At 38.4% G+C, this 27,135-nt stretch overlaps 1 non-coding gene across 1 annotated transcript; it reads left to right on the forward strand.

The window, feature by feature from the left end:
- The first annotated feature begins 22,323 nt into the window (after positions 1 to 22,323).
- LOC125999864 (small nucleolar RNA SNORA51) lies at positions 22,324 to 22,455 on the forward strand. The gene has a single exon (XR_007492326.1). It is a non-coding gene; the product is annotated as a small nucleolar RNA SNORA51 (small nucleolar RNA).
- The last annotated feature ends 4,680 nt before the right edge of the window (positions 22,456 to 27,135 follow it).

Consider the following 27,135-nt stretch of genomic DNA (forward strand, 5'->3'; position numbering starts at 1 on the left):
CACTGTGCCACATAAGAGCGCTGTTTTGTGGCAGAAAGATGTCTTCATAGTTGTTTCCTCACAGACTTAATAGGGCTCTTTTTAATCCAGGTAAGTCCCTGTGCCCTGTCAAGACAGAAACTGTGACATTAAGATAGCACCAACAGCACTGGTTTCCCTATGGACTAAGGGTGGCCCTTTTTCACCCAGGTCATTCTCTGTGTCCAATAAAAAAATCACAGCTGTGTCTTAAAAAGATGTTGCAGTGGCAGTGGTTTCCTTTAGGACTCAAGTGTCTGTTTTTTACCCAGTCATTATGCCCACAGAAGAGAGTGGTTTTGTCATAAAATGATGGCCCCATTGCAGTGGTTTTCTTGCAGACAGATGGGGGCCCTTTTAATTCAGGTCAGTCTCTGTGCTCTGGCAACAGCGTGGCTGTGAGGCAAGAAGTTCATGCCAGGGGCAGTGGTTTCCTCATGGACTCAGGATGGCACTTTGTTTAACCCTGAACAGTCCCGCAATCCAAGAGCATGGTTGTAATACAAAAAGACGCCACAGGGTGGCAGTGGTATCCTTACCGACACAGGAGAGCCTTTTTATTTTATTTTTTATTTTTTTATGATTAATATCTGTATTTAAGCTCCATGATTACAAACATGTTTTTAGTTTGGGTTTAGTTATAAAATACATACACTCCTTCACCAGTGCAACATTTCCACCACCAATGACCCCTCTCTCACTCCTCTCCAACCCCTGCCTAGGAGAGCCCCCCTTTTTTAAAAATTTTTTATTTTGACCATATTGGCTTACATATATTTCAAAGTAGTATTTTAGGTACATATTATCATTGAATCAGGAGAATTTCCATCACCAAATTTGTCCTCCCTCCCCACCTGTTCGCTTCCTGCAACCCATATCCCTCACCATCAGTCCCCCCACACCCACACCCTCCCCCCCGGGCGGCTAGAGTAAGTGGTCCCCTCTGTGTCTAGCTTACTACTAGTGATCATATATCTATTTGGTCCTGGTACCCTCCCTTGTTTCCCCCTCTATTTGAGAGGCGGAGCCTGATAGTTCGAGTTACGTGGTTTTGTTTGAAGGAAGGAAAAGCAATAGAATGGGATAAAAATCAAATAGGCTGAAAATGGGCAGAGTCCTTCTAGAGGTTTTCAACCTCAGTTTGAGAAAGGACAGGAAAAAGGTAATTAAAACACCACAACAATACAGAAAGAAATATCAAATAAAATATCCAGAGAACACTGCAGCAATAAAGACAAGCAGCACACAATAGTCTCGGTCCTAAAACCAAATTATGCCAGAGTGCAAAAAGAAAGAGAAAGATAACTCATGTCAGTCCCTCGCCCTGATGAATTAGTATCTGTGTCACAAAAAGTTGGCGCCCGTTTTATTTATTTCCCCTAGGACTCAGGTTGGCTCTTTATAAATCAGGTCAATCCCTACAATCCAACAAGTACGTGGTTGTGCTGCAAAAAATGGTGCAACAGGCAGTAGTTTTTGTCTGGACACTGTGGAACCCTTTAGGTCAGTCTGTTGCCCTGACAAGTGTATGGCTATGTCACAAAACGATGGCATTGTTGTGTTGGTTTTCTTGCAGATCGAGGGGGAATTTCTCTTAATGTAGTTCAGTCTTTCCATATCATGAAAAGCAAGATAATGATGCCTACAGCACTCGTTTCCTTGTAGACTCAGGGGGTCCTCTTTTAACACATACAGGTTCATGCTGCACCCTGACAAGATAGCAGCTATGAGAAAAAAGAAAATGCCAGTGGTGATGCTTTCCTCAAGGACTCAGGTGGGCTCTTTAAAACCCTGGTCAGTCCCTCAACCCCAACAAGAGCATAAATATTTCTTAAAACTGTGGCACTTCTATTAGTACTTTCCTCATGGTTTATGGGCAACACCTGGAAGGGCTCAGGGGTTACTCCTGGTTTTAAACTCATAAATTACTCCTGGCAGACTCGGGGGGACTATATGGGATGTTGGATATCAAACCTAGGTTGACTGTGTGCTAGGCAAATGCCCTAACCAATGTGCTATCACTCTAGGCCCTAGGGTGGCCATTTTAAAAAAATAATTTTTATTGACACCAATGTAATGTACAAGTCTTTCACAGTTGTATTTCAGGTACATAGTGACACTGAATTAAGGCTATTTCACCACCAGTGTTGATTTTCCTCTGCCAGAGTTTTCAGTATGCCTCTCATATCTCCATAATTAGCCCCCTGGACTGCTTAGTGGGCCCAATTTTTTGTATAGCTTGTTGTAGTTTGGGTCTCTTGGTTCTATTGTTGTTGACTTCGATTTAGGTTTTTAGGTTGGACCATTTTTCATTTCCACTCAATGCTCCTGAGACCACTTGCCTCTGGGTCCCATCCACTTTTTTTTCTCACTTTGTCAGAAGACATAGAAATATAATGCAGAACAAGGTCCCTTGAGCCAGGAGCGATTTCTGAGCGCATAGCCAGGAGAACCCCTTTGCCTCACAAAAAAAAAGAAGTAAGAAAATTAAAAAATAATAAATAAAATAAAAAGGGGGACAATTGTGGTAAGTTCTTTTTAATAAGCACAGTAAATATTGGGGAAATTAGAAAGGAAATTCCCTTGGCCTAAACCTTAGGCCCTAAGAGATACCTAAGGGTTTCTCTTGAAACACCCTTGAAGCATACTGTCATGAGACCGGCTACAGACTTTGGACATGTTAGTTGTAAAACTGCAAGGTCTTTCTTTATGGTGCCAGAAAACATTCCGTTCAGTTGAGGTTGTCAATGTCAGTCCTCTGTAATTTGAGATCTTCAGTTTTGCACAGATCCGAGGACGAAGCTTTATCGTCTCAGGAAAAGTTCTGCTCAGTAGCGGTTGTTGTAGTCTGTAATTAACTGTTCTGTAATTATTGATCTTGATCTTTGCATCTATCCTAGGATGGAAAGACTTCTGATTTCACCTGACCATTAGGTGGTGTGGTATGGCAATCTGCCTTTAGACCAAATTGTTGCTGTTTCCTCATTATCAGGGTGTCGTGTGAACCTACCCTGGCTCAAGTTGGTGCCAGACGGTATTAGGGCCTCCTCTGCGACAGGGGGATGTTTCAATCCAAGTGCTGGTTCAGGGAACTGTGGCAATTCTAAGGCTGGGATTTGGGGTTTGGGGTTGAATGATAGATGATTGATTACTTGAGGTCTAAGTTGAGTCCTCATAACAAATGTTCAGGATGGAAGTCACCCCTGTATTATAAAATTTATGGGTTCTTATCTCTATTAGATAAGAACTTGTTTTTATACATAAGATTTCCCCATTTTAGTGTGCCTTTGCAAAAAGAAACGATGCGATATTAGTGCTTTGTGGGAAAAACGACACACTATATAATCTCTATGACCTAATTTTGACCTGAATTCTTATCCCAAGCAAGAATTTTCTACAAGAATTTCCTCCTCAGAAGAACAAAAATAAGAAAAAAATGATGGAGTTTACCTCTACATGTAAAAATAAACACACTAAAAGTTATAACTATGAAGGAAATAAACATAAAATGAAAAAATTGATATCCTCATTAAGTATTTTGAAATAATCTGAGGGGGGTGGATAAGGTCCTGGACTCATTTTTGTCCTGCACCAGGTTTTATGAAGTCTTAGAAATGGTTTGTAGTGGGCCGGAGTGGTAGCACAGTGGTAGGGCTTTTGCCTTGCACAAGGCTAACCCATGGCAGATGCAGGTTCAATTTCCAGGATCCCATAGGTCCCCTGAGCCAGGAGAGATTTCTTTTTTTTACTTTTAAATCTTTCTTTTTATTTATTTTTTATTTTTTCTTTATTTAAACATCTTGAATACAAATATGATTGTGATTAGTTTTCAGTCATGTAAAGAACATCCCCCTTCCCCAGTGCAACATTCCCAAAACCAATGTCCCAAATATCCCTCCATCCCACCCTACCTCCACCTGTACTTCAGACAGGCTTTCCAGTTCCCTCATTAATTCATATGATTATGGTAGTTCTCAGTGTAGTCATTTCTATAACTGTACTTACCACTTTTTGTGGTGAGCTTTATGAAGTGAGCTGGAAGTTCCAGCCCTCCTCTCATTGTCTCTAACGATTGATGCAAAAATGACTTTTATTTTTCTTAAAACCCATAGATGAGTGAGACTATTCTGCATCTCTCTCTCTTCCTCTGATTTATTTCAATCAGCATGATAGACTCCATGTACATCCATGTGTAGAAAAATTTCATGACTTCATCTCTCCTGATGGCTGCATAATATTCCATTGTGTATATGTACCACAGTTTCTTTAGCCATTCATCTGTTGAAGGGCATCTTGGTTGTTTCCAGAGCCTGGCTATTGTGAATAGTGTGGCAATAAATATAGGTGTGAGGAAGGGGTTTTTGAATTGTATTCTTGTGTTCCTAGGGTATATCCCTAGGAGTGAAATAGCTGGGTCGAATGGGAGCTCAACTTCCAGATTTTGGAGGAATCTCCATACCGCCTTCCATAGAGGTTGGACTAGATGGCATTCCTATCAGCAGTGGATAAGAGTTCCTTTCTCTCCACATCCCTGCCAGCACTGATTATCCTCATTCTTTGTGATGTGTGCCAATCTCTGCAGTGTGAGATGGTATCTCATCGTTCTTTTGATTTGTATCTCCCTGATGATCGGTGATGAGGAGCACTTTTCCATGTGCCTTTTGGCCATTTGTATTTCTTTTTTTAATCAAAGTGTCTGTTCATTTCTTCTCCCCATTTTTTATGGGATTAGATGTTTTTTTCTGGTAAAGTCCTGTCAGTGCCCTGTATATTTTGGATATTAGCCCCTTATCTGATGGGTGTTGGGTGAATAGTTTCTCCCACTCGGTGGGTGGCTCTTGTATTCTGGGAAATATTTCTTTTGAGATGCAGAAGCTTCTCAGCTTAATGTATTTCCATCTGTTGATCACTGCTTCCACTTGTTTGGAAAGTGCAGTTTCCTCCTTGAAGATGCCTTTAGTCTCAATGTCATGGAGTGTTTTACCGACGTGTTGTTTTATATACCTTATGGTATCAGGTCTGATATCTATGTCTTTAATCCATTTGGATTTTACGTTCGTAAATGATATTAACTGGGGGTCTGTGTTCGCTTTTTTGCAAGTGGCTAACCAGTTCTGCCAGCACCACTTGTTAAAGAGGTTTTCCCTGCTCCATTTAGGATTTCTTGCTCCTTTGTCAAAGATTAGGTGATTGTATGCCTGGGGAACATTGTCTGAGAACTCAAGCCTATTCCACTGATCTGAGGGTCTGTCTTTGTTGCAATACCATGCTATTTTAATAACTATTGCTTTGTAGTACAATTTAAAGTTGGGGAAAGTAATGCCTCACGTTCTCCTTTTCCCTAGGAGAGCTTTAGCTATTCGAGAGTGTTTGTTGTTCCAGATTAACTTCATAAGTGTTTAATCCACTTCTTTGAAGAATGTCATGGGTATCTTTAGAGGGATCGCATTAAATCTGTACAGTGCTTAGGGAGTATTGACATTTTAATGATGTTAATCCTGCCAAACCATGAGCAGGATTTCCATTTCTTGTGTCCTCTCTTATTTCTTGGAGCAGGGCTTTATAGTTTTCTTTGTATAGGTCCTTCACTTCTTTGGTCAAGTTGACTCCAAGATATTTGAGTTTGTGTGACACTAATGTGAATGGGATTGCCTTCTTGACGTCCATATCTTCCCTATCATTATTGGTGTATAAAAAGGCCATTGATTTCTGTGCGTTAATTTTGTAGCCTGCCACCATGCTATATTAGTCTATTGTTTCTAGATGCTTTTTGGTAGTCTTTAGATTTTTCTAAGTAGAGTGTCATGTCATCTGCAAACAGTGAGAGCTTTACTTCTTCCTTTCCTATCTGGATTCCCTTGATATCTTTTTCTTGCCTGATTGCTATAGCAAGCACTTCCAGTAGTATGCTGAAGAGGAGTGGTGAGAGTGGACAGCCTTATCTTGTACCAAAATTTAGAAGAAAGTTTTTAGATTTTCTCCATTGAGGATGATATTTGCCATTGCCTTGTGGTATCTGGCTTCAACTGGATTGTGAAAGGTTCCTTTCATTCCCATCTTGCTGAGAGGTTTTTTTTTTTATCAAGAATGTGTATTGGACCTTATCAAATGCTTTCTCTCCGTCTATTGATATGATCATGTGAATTTATTTTTCTTGTTGTTGATGTTGTGTATGATGTTTGTAGATTTAAGGATGTTAAACCATCCTTGCATTTCTGGGATGAAACCTACTTGGTCATAGTGTATGATCTTGATGATGGATTGGATCCTATTTGCCAGGATTTTGTTGAAGATCTTTGCATCTGCATTCATCAGGGATATTGGTCTGTACTTTTCTTTTTTAGGCAGCATCTCTGTCTGGTTTTGGTATCTAGGCAATTTTGGCTTATTAAAAGCTGTTTGGGAGTGTTCCCGTTTTTTCAATTATATGGAAGAGCCTGGCTAGGATTTGTAGTAGCTCCTTTTGAAAGGTTTGAAAGAATTCATTAGTAAATTAATCTGGGCCTGTGCTTTTCTTTTTGGACAGATTTTTGATTACAGTTTCAATTTCTTCAATAGTGATGGGGGTGTTTAGATATGCTACATCCTCCTTAATTAACTGTGGAAGGTTATAAGTGTCCAAGAATTTCTCCATTTCTTCTAGGTTCTCATGTTTAGTAGCATAAAATTTCTCAAATTCTCTGATTACCCTTTGGGTCTCTGCAATATCTGTCGTGATCCCCCCTTTTTATTTCTAATATGGGTTATCAGATTTATCTCTCTCTTTCTTTGTGAGTTTTGCCAATGGTCTATCAATCTTGTTTATTTTTTTCAAGAAACCAACTTCTGCTTTCGTTGATCTTTTGGATAGTTTTTTGTGTTTCCACTTCGTTGATTTCTGCTCTCAGCTTTGTTATTTCCTTCTGTCTCCCTATTTTTGTTTCCTTTTGTTGAGCACTTTCTAATTTTATGAGCTGCATCATTAAGTTATTCAGGTATGCCCCTTCTTCCTTCCTGATGTGTGCTTGCAAAGCTATAAATTTTACACTTATGACCACTTTTGCTGTGTCCCATAGATTCTGGCAGTTTGTGTCTTCATTATCATTTGTTTCCAGGAAAGTTTTGATTTCCTCTTTATTTTCATTTCGTACCCACTGGTTGTTCATTAGTAGGGTGTTTAATTTCCAATTGTTAAAGTTTTTCTTCTGTGTGGCTTTGTAGTTCACATCTAATTTCAGAGCCTTGTGGTCAGCAAAGGTAACCTGCAAAATTTCTATCCTCTTGATTTGATGAAGGTATGTTTTATGTGTCAGAATGTAGTTTATCGTGGAGAATAGCCCATGTACATTGGAGAAGAATGTGTATCCAGTTTTTTTTGCAGTGGAATGTCCTATATATACTAGTCCTCTTTCTTCCATTACTCTTTTCAGAGCTAGTATGTTTTTGTTGGGTTTCAGTCTGGTTGACCTATCAAGTGTTGTCAGGGCCGTGTTGAGGTCTCCCACAATTATTGTGTTATTATTGATGTCTTGTTTTAGATTTGTCAGTAATTGTATTAGATAATTTGCTGGTCTTTCATTGGGTGCATATATGTTTAATAGTCTGATTTCTTCCTGTTGCACATATCCCTTGATTAGTACATAGTGTCCATCTTTGTCCCTTACAACTTTTCTGAGTATAAGGTTGGTGTCGTCAGATGTGGCCACCCCAGCTTTTTTAAGGGTGTTGTTTGATTGGATGATTTTCCTCCAGCCTTTGATTTTGCATCTATGTTTGTTCTGACTATTCAGGTGTGTTTCTTATAGGCAGTAGAAGTTTGGATTCATCTTTTTGACCCATTTTTCCACTCTGTGTCTTTTAATTGGTGAATTTAGCCCATTGACATGAGGCAGATGATTGTCATAATATTTAATGTCATCTTTGTAGATAAGTATGCTATGTTTGTTGGTCTCTCTTGTCTTAGAGTAGACCTTTCAGTTTTTCCTTTAAGACTGATCTTTCATCTGTGAAGTTTCTGAGCTGTTGTTTATCCATGAAACTATGTATCTTTCTTTCAAACCTAAACGTGATTCGGGCTGGGTGTAGAATTCTCAGTGAGGCATTCATTTTATTCAGTCTTGTCACAATATTCCACCACTGTCTTCTGGCCTTGAGAGTTTCTTGTGACATGTCTGCTGTAAGTCTTCGGGACGCGCCTTTGAATGTAATTTCTTTTTTGATCTTGCTGTTTTCAGTGTTCTATCTCTATCTGTGGGATTTATCATCGTAACAAGGATGTGTCTTGGGGTATTTTTCTTTGGGTCTCTTTTAGCTGGTACTCTTTGAGCATGCAGGATTTGATTGCATGTAGTCTTAAACTCTGGGAGTATCTCTTTGATGATGTCTTTGACAGTTGATTCTTCCTGGAGATCTCCTTCCTGGGCCCCTGGGACTCCAATGATTTTTATGTTGTTACTGTTGAGTTTATCAAATACTTATATTTTCATCTGTTAACATATCTTGAGTACTTTTCCATTGCCTGATCGTTTGTCTTAAGGTTCTTTTCCAATTTCTTCTGCTGTGTTGAGTTTTTCTGCATTTCATCTTCCTGCACACCGATTCTGTCCTCAGCTGCTGTTACCCTGATGGCGAGGCCACCCACTGAGGTTTTCAGTTGAGTATTTTTCAGATCTGTTATTTCAGTTTGGAGTTTTCTGATTTCTGTCTTTGTGTTCTGTTCAGATATATCTATGCTTTCTTTGAGTTCTACAAACATCTTCCTTATTTCTATTCTAAACTCCTTATCTGAGAAGTTAATCAGATGGTTGGAATTTTTTAGGTCACCCGTGCTATCGTCTTCATTCTCTGTGAATGGTGTTTGCCTGTGAGGTTTCCCCATTGTCACGCTTGTAGTGTGATATTTTTCTGCCTCTTGTGGTGGGGTTCATTAGTTAGAAAGAGTTTGTGGCCATGAAGTGAAGCAGAGTGGCCCTGCTATTCTGGAGCCTCTGAGAGAGCTATTTTTCTGGACCCTTTTTGGCTTACTCCCAAGGATTTCAGGAGACAGCACAGTGGAAAAACACGCACAGGCAACACTTACAGTTTCTCACAGTCATGAACCACTCCAGGAGAGATTTCTGAATGCAAAAACAGGAGTAACCCCTGAGTGCCACCTGGTGTGCCCCTCCCCCCCAAAAAAGAAGAAAGAAAGGAAGGAAGAAAGAAGAAATAGAGAAAGAAAGAAATAAAGAAGGAAGGAAGGAAGGAAGAAGAAGAAAGGAAGAACAAAAGAAAGAAAGAAAGAAGGAAGGAAGGAGAAAGAAAGAAGAAAGAAGAAAGAAAGAAAGAAAGAAAGAAGAGAAAGAAAGAAAGAAAGAAAGAAAGAAAGAAAGAAAGAAAGAAAGAAAAGAAAGAAAGAAAGAAAGAGAAAGAAAGAAAGAAAGAAAGAAAAAGAAAGAAAGAAAGAAAGAAAGAAGAAAAAAAGAAAGAAGAAAGAAAGAAAAAAGAAAGAAAGAAAGAAAGAAAGAAGAAAGAAGGAAAAGGAAAAAATGGTTTGCAACAGTAAGCCATCAGGTAGTGTCCTTGAGCTGAGGATCCCTCTGGAGCTGAATCTGGTAGCAAGCAACAGTCCACATTGAGGGTAGGAGGGCCACATAGAATGAGTCAGCAGGAGCGATGTTTGCAGCTTCTTGCCTTAGTGAAAGATGGGAAACTGAAAGGATGTACTTTCTCTTTAGGAACCGGGTGGCAACCTCCTGGGGCAGGGGGATGGTCTCAGTTCCTGAGCAGTTAAGAACTTAGGATAAAGAGAGTTAAATAGGAGAGATAACGGATCATGAATGAGGGGGTGAGAGGATAGCAGTTTTGTAAGGTGGTGAACAGAGGAGGAAGAAGGAATGATTTATAAGAGGGGATATATACATTATATATGGATTATTTACAATTCAAATTAGGCAAACATAGAGGTACCACTGCATACACACTAACATCCAATTATATACAATTATTAGAGATCTATTTATAGGTTGTCATTGGAGGTCTGAAGCTTATGAGATTAGTCAGATCACTTGATTTTTTACTTATTCTGTGTTTATTCTTTTTGTAATCGTGTTGATTCTCCCTTATTGGTTTTTTTTTTTTATTTCTGGTTTGTCTCGTTTTACTACCTTTTTCTTCCTTTTCCCCTTCCTTCTAAATGGATATTTATAACAGCTAGACAGACTCCTGGTTTCTCTCTTTTTTTGTTTCCCTTTTTTTCTTATTTCCTTCTTCCTCCAGATGGTACCAAGGCCAGACAGTCTAATGTTTAGTTGATGGAAATAAAAACTGATCAGACATGAAGACCAAATTCAAAGTCAACAACAACAGAATCGATACTCAATCTACAACAAGTTGTACAAGGGAGGAGCAATTTCACTAACATTATGGGGGTAAAGGAGGGAGATGTGGGATTCATGCTGGGAACAGGGGTGGAGAGAGGACAAGACTGGTGGTGGGAATGCCCCTGAATCATTGTCACCATATGCCTCAATTGTAATTGACTTCGACCACAATAAAAATTAAAAATAAATAAATAAAAATATTAAAATAAAAATTTAAAAATGGGGCCAGCACATTGGAGGGGAAAGATTTTCCAATTTCTAGGCACTTCATCAATGGAGGGGGTTGAACTTTGCTAAATGAAGCTTCCAGGGTTAGATTTGCATGGAGCATTTTAGGATAACCATAATTTTCATGTCTAGACTACTAAGCAATAATGTAGTGAGTACTATAAGTGGAGTCTATCCTATGTAGTATCTTCTACTGTGTCTTGTGTATTGAGATTTTTTTTCCTGAAAGGGCATTATGACCTAATAGTAACATAGCTTGAATTGTAAGAAAAATGGAAAAATAAGATAATAGTAATTTGTGAAAACATATTCAATCAGTAAGGCCCATAACAAAACACAATGGTGTGTCTTACCTATTTCAGTGGTCTTTAGATCATAGTAGCAGACATAATAAAAAAAGAAGTGTATAAATTGGAGTATTTTGTCAATACATTGTCGTAATACACATTGTATTTGTACTCTAATATGATAGAACAATGAATTGCGAAGTTAGGAAGTCTAACCCATATCTCCAAAAAGCTCTGTAGAAGAGTTATTTTATACATAATAAAATTAAAACACTAAAATATACTGATAGTGGACACTGCAGTGGGAATCCGTGGATTTCAACTATATTCTGCACGTGATTCTGTGGATAAAAACATTAAATATAACATTATTATAGGCTCTTTGAAGTGAGAGGTTGATTGAACCCTGTTTCTAAGAAGCTGTTTTCATTGTTGCAGGTTTCTTTGTAGTATAAAAGAGCGTAAAATCTTTGTGTTTCTCCTGTTCCATTTGATTTGTTCTCTTCTCGCTATACACTAGTACCTATTGTATTTAGAGCAGTGTTTTTCAAACTTTTCATGCAATGGCACACTTTTCATAAAAAAAATGACGAGGCACACCATCATTAGAAAATGTGAAAAGGGGCCCGGAGAGATAGCACAGCGTCGTTTGCCATGCAAGCAGCCGATCCAGGACCAAAGGTGGTTGGTTCAAATCCCGGTGTCCCATATGGTCCCCCGTGCCTGCCAGGAGCTATTTCTGAGCAGGCAGCCAGGAGTAACCCCTGAGCACCGCCGGGTGTGCGGCCCAAAAACCAAAAAAAAAAAAAAAAAAAAAAAAAAAAAAGAAAAAAGAAAAAAAAGAAAAAGAAAAGAAAAAGAAAAGAAAATGTGAAAAGGGGGCTGGAGAGAAGCATGGCGGTAAGGCATTTGCCTTGCATGCTGAAGGACAGTGGTTGGAATCCTGGTATCTCATATGGTCCCCCAAGCCTGCCACGAGTAATTTCTGAGCGTAGAGCCAGGAGTAACCCCTGAGCGCTGCCAGGTATGACCCAAAAACAAAAAAACAAACAAAAAAGGAACAAAATGTGAAAAAATTAACTCTGTGCCTATATTGACGATATATAAAGTAATTCTATTTAATAAGAATCAAATAAACACAAAAATATTTTATAATTAATTTATTATGAAATAATAAAATATTTTATAATTGTTCATATTTCTGTTTACTTACTTAGTGCGAAACCTGGGCCTGTTTGGCTGAACACAAAGCTGATATTCTGGCTGGAATCGAAGAAAGACACACACGCGTTCTACATCAACAGCTCTCAGTCTCTCTCTATCTTTATTTTTTATAGTCTGTAGCATGTGCTTCAGCTCACAAATAGACAAGTCATGCCAAAGCTGCATGTTATGGATGAAATTGGAATTTTTTCCACTGCAGACCAGACAATATCTCATGGCATACTAGTGTCCTGTGAAGCAGTGGTTGAATAGTGCTGATTTAGAGCATCTACCTTTAGACCTTTGTGTTTCTTTGTGGATTTATTCTAAATACCACATCTAAGTAACATAATTCTGTATTTAACCTTCTGTATTTATCATTCTTTATTTATCCTTCTTCTTCTGGCTTACTTCATTTAATGTAATATTTTCTAGTTCTGTCCACATTGCTGAAAATTGTATTTCTTGCTTAAACATGCAGAGAATTTTTTATTTATCACATATTAGTTGATACTTACACTTGTAGAGCAGAGGCAGACAGAGATGTGGATGAGGAAATTAGTAGGGCCAAGGGTAGAGCACAGCAATGTCTCATAAGTACTTGACAATGTCTCTCAAATGCCAACATTTGGTACAGTAGGACATTAACCACTTAGATGCCTTTGGTGGTAGCTGTTACACTACCTTGTGACCAATTAGGAATTTTCTGATTTGGGGGATAATTTTTTATTTTGGGGGAGTTTGTTATCAGCAGTTAGGTGACATGCCTCCACCCAACACAATATTCTTATTAGAATTTCCTACATTGGGAGTTCCAGCATGCAAAGGGAGAAAGAACAGAGCTGGGAAGTTGAGATTATTAATGCTATGTAGTATTCTACTATGTATATGTACTGCATCTTCATGATCCACTTGTCTGCTGTTGGACATGTAGGTTGATTCCAAGTCTTAGCTATTGTACTGAGTGCTGCAATGAATAGGAATGTGCATACGTACTTTTAGATGAAATTCTTTCTACTTTGGGGATAGATACCCAAGAGCGGGATAGTTGGGTCATATGACAGCTCAATTTTGAGTTTATTGAGAACCCTCTACCAGTGATGGCTAACCTTTTTGAGCCCGAGTGCCCAAACTGCCACACAAAACCAAAGAATTTCCTCAAAGTGCCAACCACGTCAATTAAACCGCAATAACAAGATTTTAATATCTAAAAACTCTTTATAAATTTATTAATTGCGGACCTTCCTGTGTGCCAACTGCAAGGCCATCATGTGCCACTGGTGGCATGCATGCCATAGGTTCGCCATCACAGCAAGTCTATACTGTTTTCCACAGGGGTTGGACCAGGCAGCATTGCCACCAGCAGTGGATGAGGGTTCCTTTCTTATCACATCCGCACCAACAGAGATTGTTCTCATTATATTTGATATGTGCCATCCTCACTGGTGTGAGATGGTACCTCATTCTTGTCTTGATTTAGATTTCCTTATGATAAGTTATGATAAACATGTTTATATGGTGTCTGTTTGGCATCTGTTGGTCTTTCTCAGAGAAGTGTTCATTTCTTCTCCCAATGTTTGATGGTTTTCTTGGTTTTGTGGAGCTAACCTTTATGACTGACTTGTATATTCTAGATATTAAAAGTTTATCTGATGTGTTGAGTACAATTTTTCCCATTCCATTATCTGTCTTCTAGTTTTAGCCCATGTTTCTTTTGTCATACAGAAACTTTTTAGTTTGATGTATTCCCATTTATTTTGGTTTGATGCTATAGCTCTTGCCATTGGTATTTTATCATCAAAGACTTTTTTATAGTATAAGTTTACAATGATCTTTCCATATTTTTTCTCAATGAATTTTACAGCTCTGGGTCTGATTTCAAGGTCTTTAATCAATTTTGTGTTGACTTTTGTGTAAGGTGTGAGGTATGGATCAATCTTTAATTTCTTTCAGGTGGTTATCTAGTTGTTCCAACACCATTTGTTGAATAGACTGTCTTTGTTCCATTTCAAGTTCTTGGCTCCTTTGTCAAATCCTCTGTCAAATATTAGGTGACCATATATTTGGGGGTATGTCACTGGATATTCTATTCTGACCCATTGGTCTGAGATTCTGTCTTTGTTAAAATACCATGCTGTTTTGATTACTATGGCTTTGTAGTAAAGCTTCAGGTAAAGAGATGGGTTGGCCATTTTAACCAGGTTATTCACAGAGATCTGACATATTGCAGTTGTGTCACAAAAGACAGTGTATGTGGTGATACTTTCCTTTCAAACACACGGGTATCTTTGTAACCTAGGGCAGTCCCTGTGCCCTGAAAAGAGCATGTCTGTGTCACAAAATGATGGTGCCAGTGGAAGTGGTTTCCTTGCAAAATGAGGATGTCCTTTTTAACCCAGGTTACTATATTCACCATGACCAGTGTGTATCTGTGATGTAAAAATACTGTGCTAGCTGTGGTGGTTTTTTCACAGACTCAGGTTGGGCCTTTTTAAAAGAGATTAGTTCCTGTGCCCTCAAAACAGCTTTGCTTTGCTCCAGAGACACAGAATTCTTCTAACACAGTCCACCACAACAAAAACAAACACCACCACACTGCAAAACAGAATCCCAACACACTCAGTGAACAAAGATAGCAGTTATGAAGGCTCAACTTGTATGAGCCACCTATATAACCTCTTTGATAAAAACTTTAGAAAGGAGATGTTGAATATTCAAAAAACTCAAAGAAATGCATGGAATAGATAGCAAATAAGTCAAGAGAATATGAGAAAGAAACGAGAAAATATCAAGCAGAAATAATAGGACTGGGGGCCGGAGAGATAGCACAGCGGTGTTTGCCTTGCAAGCAGCCAATCCAGGACCTAAGGTAGTTGGTTCGAATCCCGGCATCCCATATGGTCCCCCATGCCTGCCAGGAGTAACCCCTGAGCGCCACCAGGTGTGGCCAAAAACAAACAAACAAACAAAAAAAAGAAATAATAGGACTGAAAATCTTGGTAGGCAAAATGAAAAACTCACTGGAAGGACTCACCAGCTGAGTAGCACCTGCTGAAGACAAAATCAGTGAACTGGAATATGAGCTCTGTAACAGTCAACAAACAAAATTGAAAGAGAGCCTTAAAATAAATTAATAGAATATAAAAAATTCAAAATAAGTGAACAGACGTCAATAGACCTTTGAAATAAATCCAACAAGTACAGCAAAAAAATCATTGGGTTCCCAGAATGCCAGGGAAAAAACTTCCGTGAAGAAGCAGCAATCAAAGTCATCATTGCTGGGAAGTTTCCAGAGATTGAGTGTGTTTGCACACACACACACACATTCTGGATGCCTGAAGAGTACCTGCTAAAATAGACCCAAAGAAAAGCACCCAAAGGACATTCTAGAAAAAATAATGAAAACCACGAATACATATTCAATAATGAAAGATGAAATTTTAAAAAATAAAATAAATGGAAATATGCACCCTAGATTTACAGCAGATTTATAACAAGTGAACCTCCAGGCCTGAAGGTTGTGGTAGTATATAGTGAAAAAAAACTCATTGAAATGAATGCCTCACCATGAATAGCTCACCCGGTCAGACTTTCATTCAGAACATTTATAGATTCAAATTATATAATGATTTCAATTATATGTTTTATTTAAAATAACTGCAAAAGGAAATGCAATGATCTAAATTGGAATTATCTCTAACACCTTTACCCTATATTATAGTGAGAAGGAACAAAACTGAGTGGAGAAGGAGAAATACACGTAAGAAAGGATTGGTGTGAGTATTCATGTCATATCTGTTGCATTGGTGGAGTTTTTTAAAAATAGAATATAACTAAATACCCAAACAAAAAACAACAACTATGGCTCAAGAGATCCAAAATTTAACAATATACATTAAAATGGGCCTATTATAATCCAAACTGGGGTGGGGAAGGTGGTGTTATGGGATGTACTTGTGAACACTGGTGAAGGCAGGTCAACACTGGTGGTGGAATTGGACCTGATTCTTGCATGTTTAAAACCCAACTGTGAAGGACTTTGTAAATCAAAATTGTTTCAATAATATAAAATTTAAAAACCAGTATTAAAAGGACTGAGGGGCCAGAGTGATAGTACAATGTTTATCTCTTTGCCTTGTATGCAGTCAACATGGGTTTGATCGCTGCTATACCACATGGTCCCTCAAGCACTGCCAGGAGTAATTCCTAAATGCAATGATAGGAGTGACCCTGAGTACCGCCAGTTGTGGGTCAAAACCAAACAAATGAAAGAACTGTGTTGAGGCCTGAGCGGTGGCAAAGGTGGTAGGGCATCTGCCTTGCATGCACTAACCTAGGATGAACCCTGCTGTCCCATATGGTCCCCCAAGTCAGGAGCGATTTCTGAGCACATAGCCAGGAGTAACCCCTGAGCGTCACAGGGTGTGGGTCAAAAACAAAAAAGAAAAGAAAAGAAAAGAACTGTGTTGCCATACATATGTAAAATCATTTCACTTTTTCCTTTAACCTTTTCTGAGTTAATTAGCACAAGTACCCTAATTACATAAACCTGACATTATATGATTTATGTTAAACTTTGGCTAATGAAAAATGGCAGGGAAAGCAGTAGAGAAGAGAAGCTTGGCATTATCAGTAATATTCAAGAACCTGCTCCACAACACATGGCTGAAAATGCATTTTCTACCTTGACTCTGTCTGATTTCTTGTGTAAAACTGAAAACTAAGACCTCATTTATTAGTGCGACTTAAAAACTTCAAAACAGTGGTAGAGTAACAAATTTCTCAGGGTCCTGAATAGTGAAACTGGTACAGCCATGTCAGCTCCCTTTTGCTGCCCTAAATATGCTATACCTTCTACTGGAGGACTAGCTTACACAATCTTCCTTCTGAGTTGCCACACGCTGCTCTGGAGTATTTCTCAACAATTTTCCAGACAAATTTAACATGGCATATTCATTAAAAATTCGCCCTTGCATATAATCCAAGAAAGGAAGAGTCCTTACCCAAAAGATTTTTCCAAAGGCCAGTACTGGACCCACTGGGATAAACAAAAATTTGCATTAAAGATGTCTGCCAAATGTATGCAGGAAACAAAAATAAAGAGTTCTCACTTAAATGATGCTCCCAAAGTCAAGACAAGATCCATTGGGATGAGTAATGTGGAGACAGGTAAGGCAGTGCTGGCAACTTAAGTTTTAGATACAGTTCATTGTTCAAAATGGCTATGGATTCATGAACAGAAATGATACTAAGCAGAATGTCTTTGTTCACCAGATAGCGATCAAAGAAACAACCCCAGGAAGTCTTTTCAAAGCAGTGGAAATGGAGAGATTGTGCAGTTTGATATTATGAAAGGACAGAAATGTGTAGAATCTTCAAATATAAAATGGCTAGGGGGAATACCAATGCAAGGTAGTCATTATGCTTCCAATCACTGTTGGTTCCACTAATTCAACCTTCACCTTCACCCAGCTGAGGCCCTCTCAAGCATTTCAGGCAGTGAAAGAGAGCAAACTGAAGACTCAGAACATTGTCCCAGACTCCAGTGCCCACTGTGTAAGGCACTTTGTGAGAAGGTTGAGGCCCCTTAATTAACTTCAGCCAATCAATGGCACTGATAAACTTCGGATGTGTGTATGTGTGTATGTCTGTGTTGTAAGCAAACCTTTTTCATATTCCTCTAACACACTTCTTTTTGACCTGGGCGAATTTCCCTCCTCTATCTTTTCAGATTCATGTTAAGAGATAGAGAAGTGCAATTGACCTGACTACCTGAAGTGGCTTCTTAGAGTGGATCTTGACTAGTGATTGCAATCATCAGCTACAGGAGATTATCCTCACCTTGACTGCTCTTCACCAACAAATTACATGGTCAGCTGATCACTATCTGATATTTTCCCCATTCAAGGCTCTTTTTTAACAAACTTAAGAGGAGAAATTGTTGTTTTGCAAATGAAAATCAAACATACTGAAGGATCTATTTTAAGGCAAGACAGAGCCCACAAATACACCAAACTTCTACAAAAAATTGGCACAAAATAACAAACAATCCCTCTCAACATCAGTGAACTAAATGCACCAATTAAGAGAAACAGAGTGGCAAAATTGATTAGAATATTGAATCCAACATTCTGCTGCCTGAAAGAAACACAATTGAATAGTCAGAGGAAACTTAGACTCAAAGTCAAAGGTTGGAAGAAAATCCTTTGAGAAAACAACCCCCTTAATGAGGCTAGATGGCCATAATAATATAAGGCTATATAAACTTTAGGCTTAATAACATTATTGCAGACAGTGAGGGTCATTTTTTACTAATCAGTAATATGTACATCAGGAAGGAGTAACACTCCTAAAAATATAGCACCCAATGAGGGCTCAGCAATATCCTTAAAATAACTATGAATAGACTTGAAGAAAGATATCAATAGCAGCATAATGATAGTGGGAGACTTCAACACTGCGCTGTCACCTCTTGATAGATAAACCAGGCCTTAACCTTAACCAGGATATACTGGCTTTAAACAAAGAAATGGAAGAGAGTGACTTCGTAGACATATCTATGGATGTTTGTATCCATGAGCTGAATACAAATTCTTCTCTAATGCGAATGGGACAATCTCCAATATAGAAAACATGCTGAATCATAAAACTGATCTCGGAAAATCAAAAGGACACAAATTGTATCAACTAGTTTTTCAGACCATGATGAACTATATAAATTAGTTTAAAAATAGACACAAGTAAATACCTTTAACATCTAGAATTTAAATAAACCCATTACACAACAACTAGTGAGTCAGAAAGTAAATCAAGATGGAAATCAAAAGATTCCTCAAAGCAAAAATGAAAACGTGAATTGTCAGAATTTGTGGACACAGCAAAAGCAGTATTAAGAGGAAAATTTATAGATTTGCAAACATTCATCAGGAAGAAATAAAGGGCCTGCATAAATAGACCCATATTCCAATTAATAAATTAAAATATAAAAAGCTAAATCAAAATTAGGCAGGTAAAAGGAACTGATAAAACTTAGAGCAGAAATTAATGAATTGTGCACCCCAAAAATAAAAAATATCAATAAAAGCTTGAATTGGATCTCTGGAAAAATAAAGAGTATCAATAAACAAAGAGAGAAAAAATGTTAATAAACCAAATCAGAAAGAAAAATGGGAATGTCACACAGATACTACATAAATTCAAAAGATAATCATAAATTACTTTGAGAAACTTTATACTACAAAACAAGAGAACCTGGAAGTAATGGATACATTCTTGGACTCCTATAACTTTCCAAGTTTAAAACAAGATGATGTGGAATTCTTGAACAGACATATTGCTATAGAGAAAAGTGAAGAAGTTATCAAAAAACTTTCCAAAAACAAAAGCCAGGGTCCAGCGGGATTAACTAGTGAATTCCAGAAACATTTAAAGAGGATTTACTGCCAATCCCTTTTAGGTTCTTCCAGGAACCTGAAGAAAGGAAAACCATCCAAAATCAACCCCAAATTATTTCTATTAAATTAACATAACCATCATACCAAAGGTATACAGAAACATCACAGAAAAAAGAAACTACATATCCTTTAAGATTACAGATGCAAAGATTCTCTACAAAATAATAGCAAAAAGAATCTAACAATTCACCAAGGTCATATATTACCAAGTAGGATTCATCTCAGGATGCAATGGTATTTTAGCATAGGCAAGTCAATCACTATAACACACAATATCAATAAAAGAAAAACTAAAATTAATAGATTGTTAGGTTTCACCTTATTTTACTCAAAACAAAGATCATCCCTGGTGTATTTGTTTAATACTTGGTTTTACTAAAAATGAGGACTGTCTTATATTAAGCCTGGGCAGGACAGGCTCAGAATAGCCTGAGTTTATAGCCACACCTAGGGATGGCCTCTGTACTAAAAAAAAAAAAACACAAACAAAAAACAAAAAACAAAAACCAGTTCTGTCAGGCAACTTGATGAAGATACAAGGAAGAAGACTGCCAGACTAGTTTCACCCTCAAGCCTGGTCTGGATTATTTCATGCACGACCCTAATTCAGACTCATTCACCTGGGGTTGGAGATATGGAGTGTGGGGTGATTTATAAATGGTGCCCAAACAGTGAACTAGGACCAGGGACTCGAGAAGACTGCAACAATGGTGAGTGACTTGACCCTCTGGTGGATTATCAACATGACAGCCCCAGAGCCGGACTGAATGTGCTGTGCCTTTCACTGGAGCATCGGTGCACATGATCCATGTTATGAATGGCTTCATGTTGCTCTGGTCCATCTACCTGCATTTCTCAGTCCTAGACTGTACATGCCAGCCTCCCTAAAATTTTCATGAACACATGAAACACAAGAGGGAAAGAGTGCCTTCCCAGTGGTGAAGAGTTCTCAATCTAAAGGCCTTCCCAGGGCTGAAAATTTATTGTTTACTATTGGCACTAAACCATAGATACCCCATCTCCCAAGAATGATGAGCCAACTACCATCTCTGCAGACTCAGAGTGTGAAAACGGCTCAACCAGTGATACCTCCATGCCCCAAGTACTGAGTCAAATAGACAAACTAGTGCTGGTAATCCAAGTCCTTGGCACTGTCAATGGTTCAATGTCCAGAATGCTCATAGATTTATCAATAGAAATGATATCTATCTTTGTTCATTGGACAGCTATTAAGAGAAATAATCCTAGGAAGTTTCTGTGTAGTGTTGGCAATACGAATACTGAAGATTGATGTCAAGAAATGAGAGAGGGGACCGAAAGCTGCTAATGTATCTGGATCTGAAAGAATGCCAGTGAAAGGTAGCAGGTATGTTCCCAATTGGCATAGGTTCTTTGAATTCATTCCCTGGCCTTACTCAGCTGCTCTACCACCTATGGTGGCAAAGGCCCCTTCAGGCAGGATAGAATCAGGCAGTTAAGTGGAAAGAGCCGAAGACTGGGCAGCATACCAGACGCCGATGCTTACCATCTTTCCTCTACGGGAGGCACCTTTTGCTAGGATTTAGGGCCTCCAACCAGCAGCAGCTTCTCGAGAGACCCAACAGCCTAATACAGAAGGTGAAGAGGGAGGATCCGAACCAACCAAAAGACCAATTAAGGAGAAGATTCGTTCAGAACCTCCTGCACCTGGGTTACATCCAAAAAAATTAACTTTCTTCTAGGCTAATCCTTGACCCTATTTGTATAGGTCACTATATTGCTGATTAAACTTTTATCTGTATGGCTCTTAATTGCTACATGTTTTTAAAGCAACACTGCAAACATAAAATTTTGTATCTACTTCCCTCATTCAGTCACATTTTGTTATGATATTTCTCAGTGTAATTATTTCTGTACTGCACTAAACAATCCCTGTGGTGAGCTTCATATCAGGAGCTGGACCTTCCAGTCCTCCTCTATTTTGTCTCTGAGAATCATTACACAAATGTTTTTTATTTTTTCTCAAAATTCATAGATGAGTGAGACCATTATGTGTTTATCTCTCTTCCTCTGACTTATTTCACCCAACATAATATATTCCATATACATCCATGTATAGGAAAATTTTATGACTTCATCTCTTCTGATGGCTGCAGTAGAAGTAGAAAGTAGAAAACTTGTAGAAAGTAAAAAGTAGAAATTATAAGTAGAAAGCCTGTCTAGAGTACAGGCCAGTGTGGTGTTGGGGAGGAATGACACGTGGGATATTGGTGATGGGAATGTTGCGCTGGTGAAGGGTTTTATATATATATATATATATTATATAATATATATATATATATATATATATATATATATATTGCAAGATATCTTCGCCGTTATCTTGGCTGGGTATTTGTGAATCCAAGAACAGTCCCCAGAATGAGAAATTACTTCCCATCCCCTTGTCCCCTTTCGGGGGAAGACCTTGGTAATATTTATCCGCAGCAAGTAATAATCCACACAGACAAGAACGATAGGGTTTAAAAGATCGGGCAAGGAGAGCCAGAGAATCCTCCTGCAGCCAGCAGCTTTTCACAGAAGGACCCCTCACTCCTGTCCCTCAAGCTATTTATTGCCAACTCCACAGCGCCCCACCTGGAAGGGTTAGGTGGGGCAAAAGTCACAGAACAAACCTAAGGAAACACTTTTAAATACAATTCCAAGAATCATCTTATGGAAACTTTTTCATATGCTACAATATATATATATATATATATATATATATATATATATTATATATAATATATATATATATATATAAAGAAAAGATAAGGCCTCTCAAACAGCTTAAGGCTGTGTTCTTTACATTGACTGTATGGAAAGAGGAGGCACAGTAAATGCACTCCATATACATCTCAACCTAGGCCCTTTGCCTGGTCTGTATAGTGAATGGGGGGGACAAAAATTTTGTATCTAACTTTAGCAGTTTAATATTAGTTTGCACAATTCTGGGGAAATACATAATTTTGTAAGATTTTAAAGTTCTCAGCTATCCTAATGAATGTTTCCCATTTACTATGATGTTTGTGTACAGTATTTTATTTAGCAACTATTCTCAAATTATGTTTGCTAAAATGTTCTAATGTCTTTATCCACAGAAGTTGATGGAAGTCTTCTTTTTAATATCTTTATTTAAACACCTTAATTACGAATATGACTGTAGTTGGGTTTCAGTCATGTAAAGAACACCCCCCCTTCACCAATGCAACATTCCCAGCACCAATGTCCCAAATCTCCCTCCTCCCCACACCAATGCTACCTGTACTCTAGACAGGCTTTCTAATTCCCTCATTCATTTATATTGTTATGATAGTTCTAATTGTAGGTCTTTCTCTAACTGCACTTATCACTCTGTGGTGAACTTCTGATTGTGAGTTGGACCTTCCAGCCCTCCTCTCTTGTCGCTGAGGATTATTGCAAAAATGTCTTTTTTTTCCTTAAAATCCATAGATGAGTGAGACTACTCTGCATCTATCTCTCTAACTCTGACTTATTTCACTCAGTATAATAGATTCCATCGAGGCCAGAGAGATAGCATGGAGGTAAGTCATTTGCCTTGCATGCAGAGGGAAGGTGGTTTGAATCCCAGCATTCCATATGGTCCCGCAAACCTGCTAGGAGCGATTTCTGAGTGTAGAGCCAGGAGTAACCCCTGAGAACCACCAGGTGTGACTCCCCCAAATAAAACAAACAAAAAAATAGATTCCATGTACATCCATGTATAAAAAATTTCATGACTTCATCTCTCCTAATGGGTGCATAATACTCCATTGTGTATATGTACCACAGTTTATTTTATTTTATTAGGCATTCATCTGTGAAGGGCATGTTGGTTGTTTTCAGACTCTGGCTATTGTAAATAGTGCAGCAATGAATATAGTTGTAAGAAAGGTATTTTTGTATTGTAGTTTTGTGTTCCGAGGGTATATCCCTAAAAGTGGAATAGCAGGATCGTATGGGAGCTCAATTTCCAGTTTTTGGAGGAATCTCAATATCACTTTCCATAAATGTTGGACTAGATGGCATTCCCACCAGCAGTGAATAAGAGTTCTTTTCCATATTCCCGCCAGCACTGCTTTTTCTCATTCTTGGTGATGTGTGCCAATCTTTGTGGCATGAGATGTTAACTCATAGTTGTTTTGATTTGCATCTCCCTGATTATTATTGATGTGCAGTATTTTTTATGTTCTTTTGGCCATTTGTATTTCTTCTTTGACAAAGTGTCTGTTCTCCCCATTTTTTGATGGGATTAGATGTTATTTTCTTGTAAAGGTCTATCAGTGCCTTATATATTTTGGATATTATCCTCTTATATGATAGGCATTGGGTGAATACTTTCTGCCACTCAGGGGTTGGCTCTTGTATCCTGGCCTCTGTTTCCTTTGAGGTGAAGAAGCTTCTTAGCTTAATATAGTCCCATTTGTTTATCTCTGCTTCCACTTGTTTGGAGAGTGCTGTTTCCTTCTTAAAGATGCGTTTAGTCTCAATGTCATGGAGTGTTTTACCTATGTGTTATTCTATATATCTTAGGATTTCAGGTCTGATATCAAGATCTTTAATACATTTGGATTTTACCTTGGTACATGGGGGTCTGAGTTCGCTTTTCTTGCAAGTGGATAACCAGTTGTGCCAACATCACTTGTTGAAGAGGCTTTCCTTGTTTCATTTAGGTCCTTCTGGATGTGTGCTTGCAAAACTGGTTGACCTATCAAGTGTTGACAGGGCCGTGTTGAGGTCTCCCACAATTATTGTGTTATTATTCATGTCCTCTTTCAAATGTGTCAATAATTGTATTAGATAATTGCTGGTCTCTCATTGGGTGCATATATGTTTAGTAGTGTGACTTCTTTCTGTTGCACATATCTCTTGATTAGTACAAAGTTTCCATCTTTGTCCCTTTCAACTTTTTGGAGTCTAAACTTTGTGTCATCTGACATTAATATGCCCCCAGCTTTTTAAGGGCGTTGTTTGCTTGGATGATTGTCCTCCAGTCTTTGCTTTTGAGTCTAATTTTTTATTATTAAGGCGTGCTCTTGTAGGCAGCAGAAGGTTAGGTTCATTTTTTGATCCATTTTGCCACTCTGTATCTCTTTATTGTTGCATTTAGTCCATTGACATTGAGGGAGATGATTGTCATGGGATTTAATGTCATATTTGTGTATAAGTTTTGTGTGTCTATTGGACTGTCTTGTCTTAAAACCATTCAATTTTTCCTTTAAAGCTGTATTTGTAAAGTTACATCTGTAAAGTTTCTGAGCTGTTCCTTATCTATGAAGCTATGTATCCTCCCTTCACACCTGAATGTAAGTCAGGCTTGGTGCACTATTCTGGGTGAAGCATCCATTTTATTCAATCTTGTCACAATCTCCTACCACTGTCTTCTGGCCTTGAGAGTTTCTGGTGACATGTCTGCTGTAAATCTTAAGGATGCTCCTTTGAATGTAATTTCCCTTTTGAATCTTGCTACTTTCAGTATTCTATCTCTATCTGTGATATTTGTCATTTTGACTAGGATGTGTCTAGGGGTTCTTTTCATTGGGTCTCTTTGCTGGTACTCTTTGGGCATGCCGGATTTGATTGCATGCAAGCAGACTCTTAAAAGTGACACCTGTGACTAGTTCTTCATCACCATTGAAAATCAAAGAAGAAGGTAGGAGTGCCTTCACCCATGACTACGAGAGATAATCCCTGCTTGGCTTTGGGCTACAGCGGACTCTTTTAAAAGCGATATTTGGGGTTACTTCCTTGTTGCAAGTCAGCCCCTGAAGAGGTTGACAGATGGAGGGATGGAGGATGAGGTCTTTCCCCTCCAGCTCGGAGCACGCATCTGCCACCCTGTCCAGCCAACGGTTCTGAGGTGAAACGGTGGGTAAACAGCTCGCAGACAGTCAGGCTTGTGGAAATATTCGCTTTATTCGGTGGACAAGACTGAAGTCCAAGGTCTCAGCCTCAGTTCCAGCCAACCACACCTCGTTTTCCACAGACCCTTGTTTTTATCCCCCAGAATCAGGTACCACCCAATGGTGGGATCAAATACCACCCTAGGGTGGGGGCAGAATGCCAGGTCACACTCTAGGGTAGGGCACAATCACCGGATTAGGGTAGGGTCAGTAACATAATAATCCCAAAAAAATTTACATGCACAACACTTCCTGATCTGCAGTGACAATCAAAGAAGAACACAGCAAAAAATGAATAAATAAATAAATAAATAAATAAGAGCATGGCTGTGGAATGAAGCCATGCTGCTATGCACTTCTTATAGAACACAAACCTCATTGCAAGAAGTATTATGAAGCACACTTCAAGTGTGGCAATGGAAAAACAAGGCAGGACAACAGCATGCATAAGAAAATGTAGATGGTAGCTCTGATGACCAAAAAATGGCAATCACCTAATTAACCTCTCAGATAAGAAGAATATAGAGGATTTTCAGAGAACTCAAAGAAAGCATACATCAATCTGAAGAGATCACAAATATAGAAATCGGAAAACTCCAAACTGAAATAATGGGACTGAAAAAATGCTGTAGAGGTAATGAAAAACTCTATGGAACGCCTCTCCAATAGAGTAACAGCAGCTGAAGACAGAATCAGTAGCTGGAAGATGAGCGGCATAATATCTCCATACAACAAAAAAGATTGTAAAAGAACCTCAAAGCAAATGATCAGACAATGGAAAAATACTCAAAGATTTTGAACAGATGAAAATAGAAATGTTCGATAAATTCAACAGAAAAAAATAAGAATCATTGGAGTCCCAGAAACCAAGGAAGAAAATCCCCAGGAAGAATCAACAGTCAAGAACATCATTACAAAAACAAAAAACAAAAAAGAACATCATTACAGAGAAACTCCCAGAGACAAAGACTGCATGCAACCAAATCCTGCATGCCAGAATAGTACCAGCTAAAAGAGACCCAAAGAAAAACACCCCAAAACACATCCTAGTAACAATCACAAATCCCACAGATTTGTGAACTACAAAGGGACACAGAAGAAAGACTTTAGCAACTGGAAATTAAACAGCCTACTAGGGCATATAGATCAACAGTGTTTTAAGCATCTTTCAGCTCTTAGACTACAAGTGTGGAGACACACTGGTGATATAAGATGAATTAGGTGATACACAGAGGATATTTTAATTAATTTTTATACAATCACCATGAGATGTAGAGTTTAAAATTTGATAGTTGAGTATTAGTCATACAGTTAATTTCTTACCATCAATTTTCCCTGTTTCCTTGAGGGCATTTAAAAAATGCAAGGCCATAAGTTTCCTCCAAAAACTGGAAATTGAGCTCCCATACATCTAGGGATATACTTTAGAAACACAAAAGTACAATACAAAAATCCCTTCCTCACACCTATATTCATTGCAGCACTATTTCCAATAGCCAGACTCTGGAAACAATCAAGATGCCCTTCAACAGATGAATAGCTAAAGAAACTGTGGTACATATATACAATGGGATATTATGCAGCTGTCAAGAGAGCTGAAGTAATGAAATTTTCCTATACATTGATGTGCATGGAATCTATTATGCTGAGTGAAATAAGTCAGAGGGAGAGATATAGACACAAA

Source organism: Suncus etruscus, chromosome X, assembly GCF_024139225.1.
Source record: "Suncus etruscus isolate mSunEtr1 chromosome X, mSunEtr1.pri.cur, whole genome shotgun sequence".
NCBI lineage: Eukaryota > Metazoa > Chordata > Mammalia > Eulipotyphla > Soricidae > Suncus > Suncus etruscus.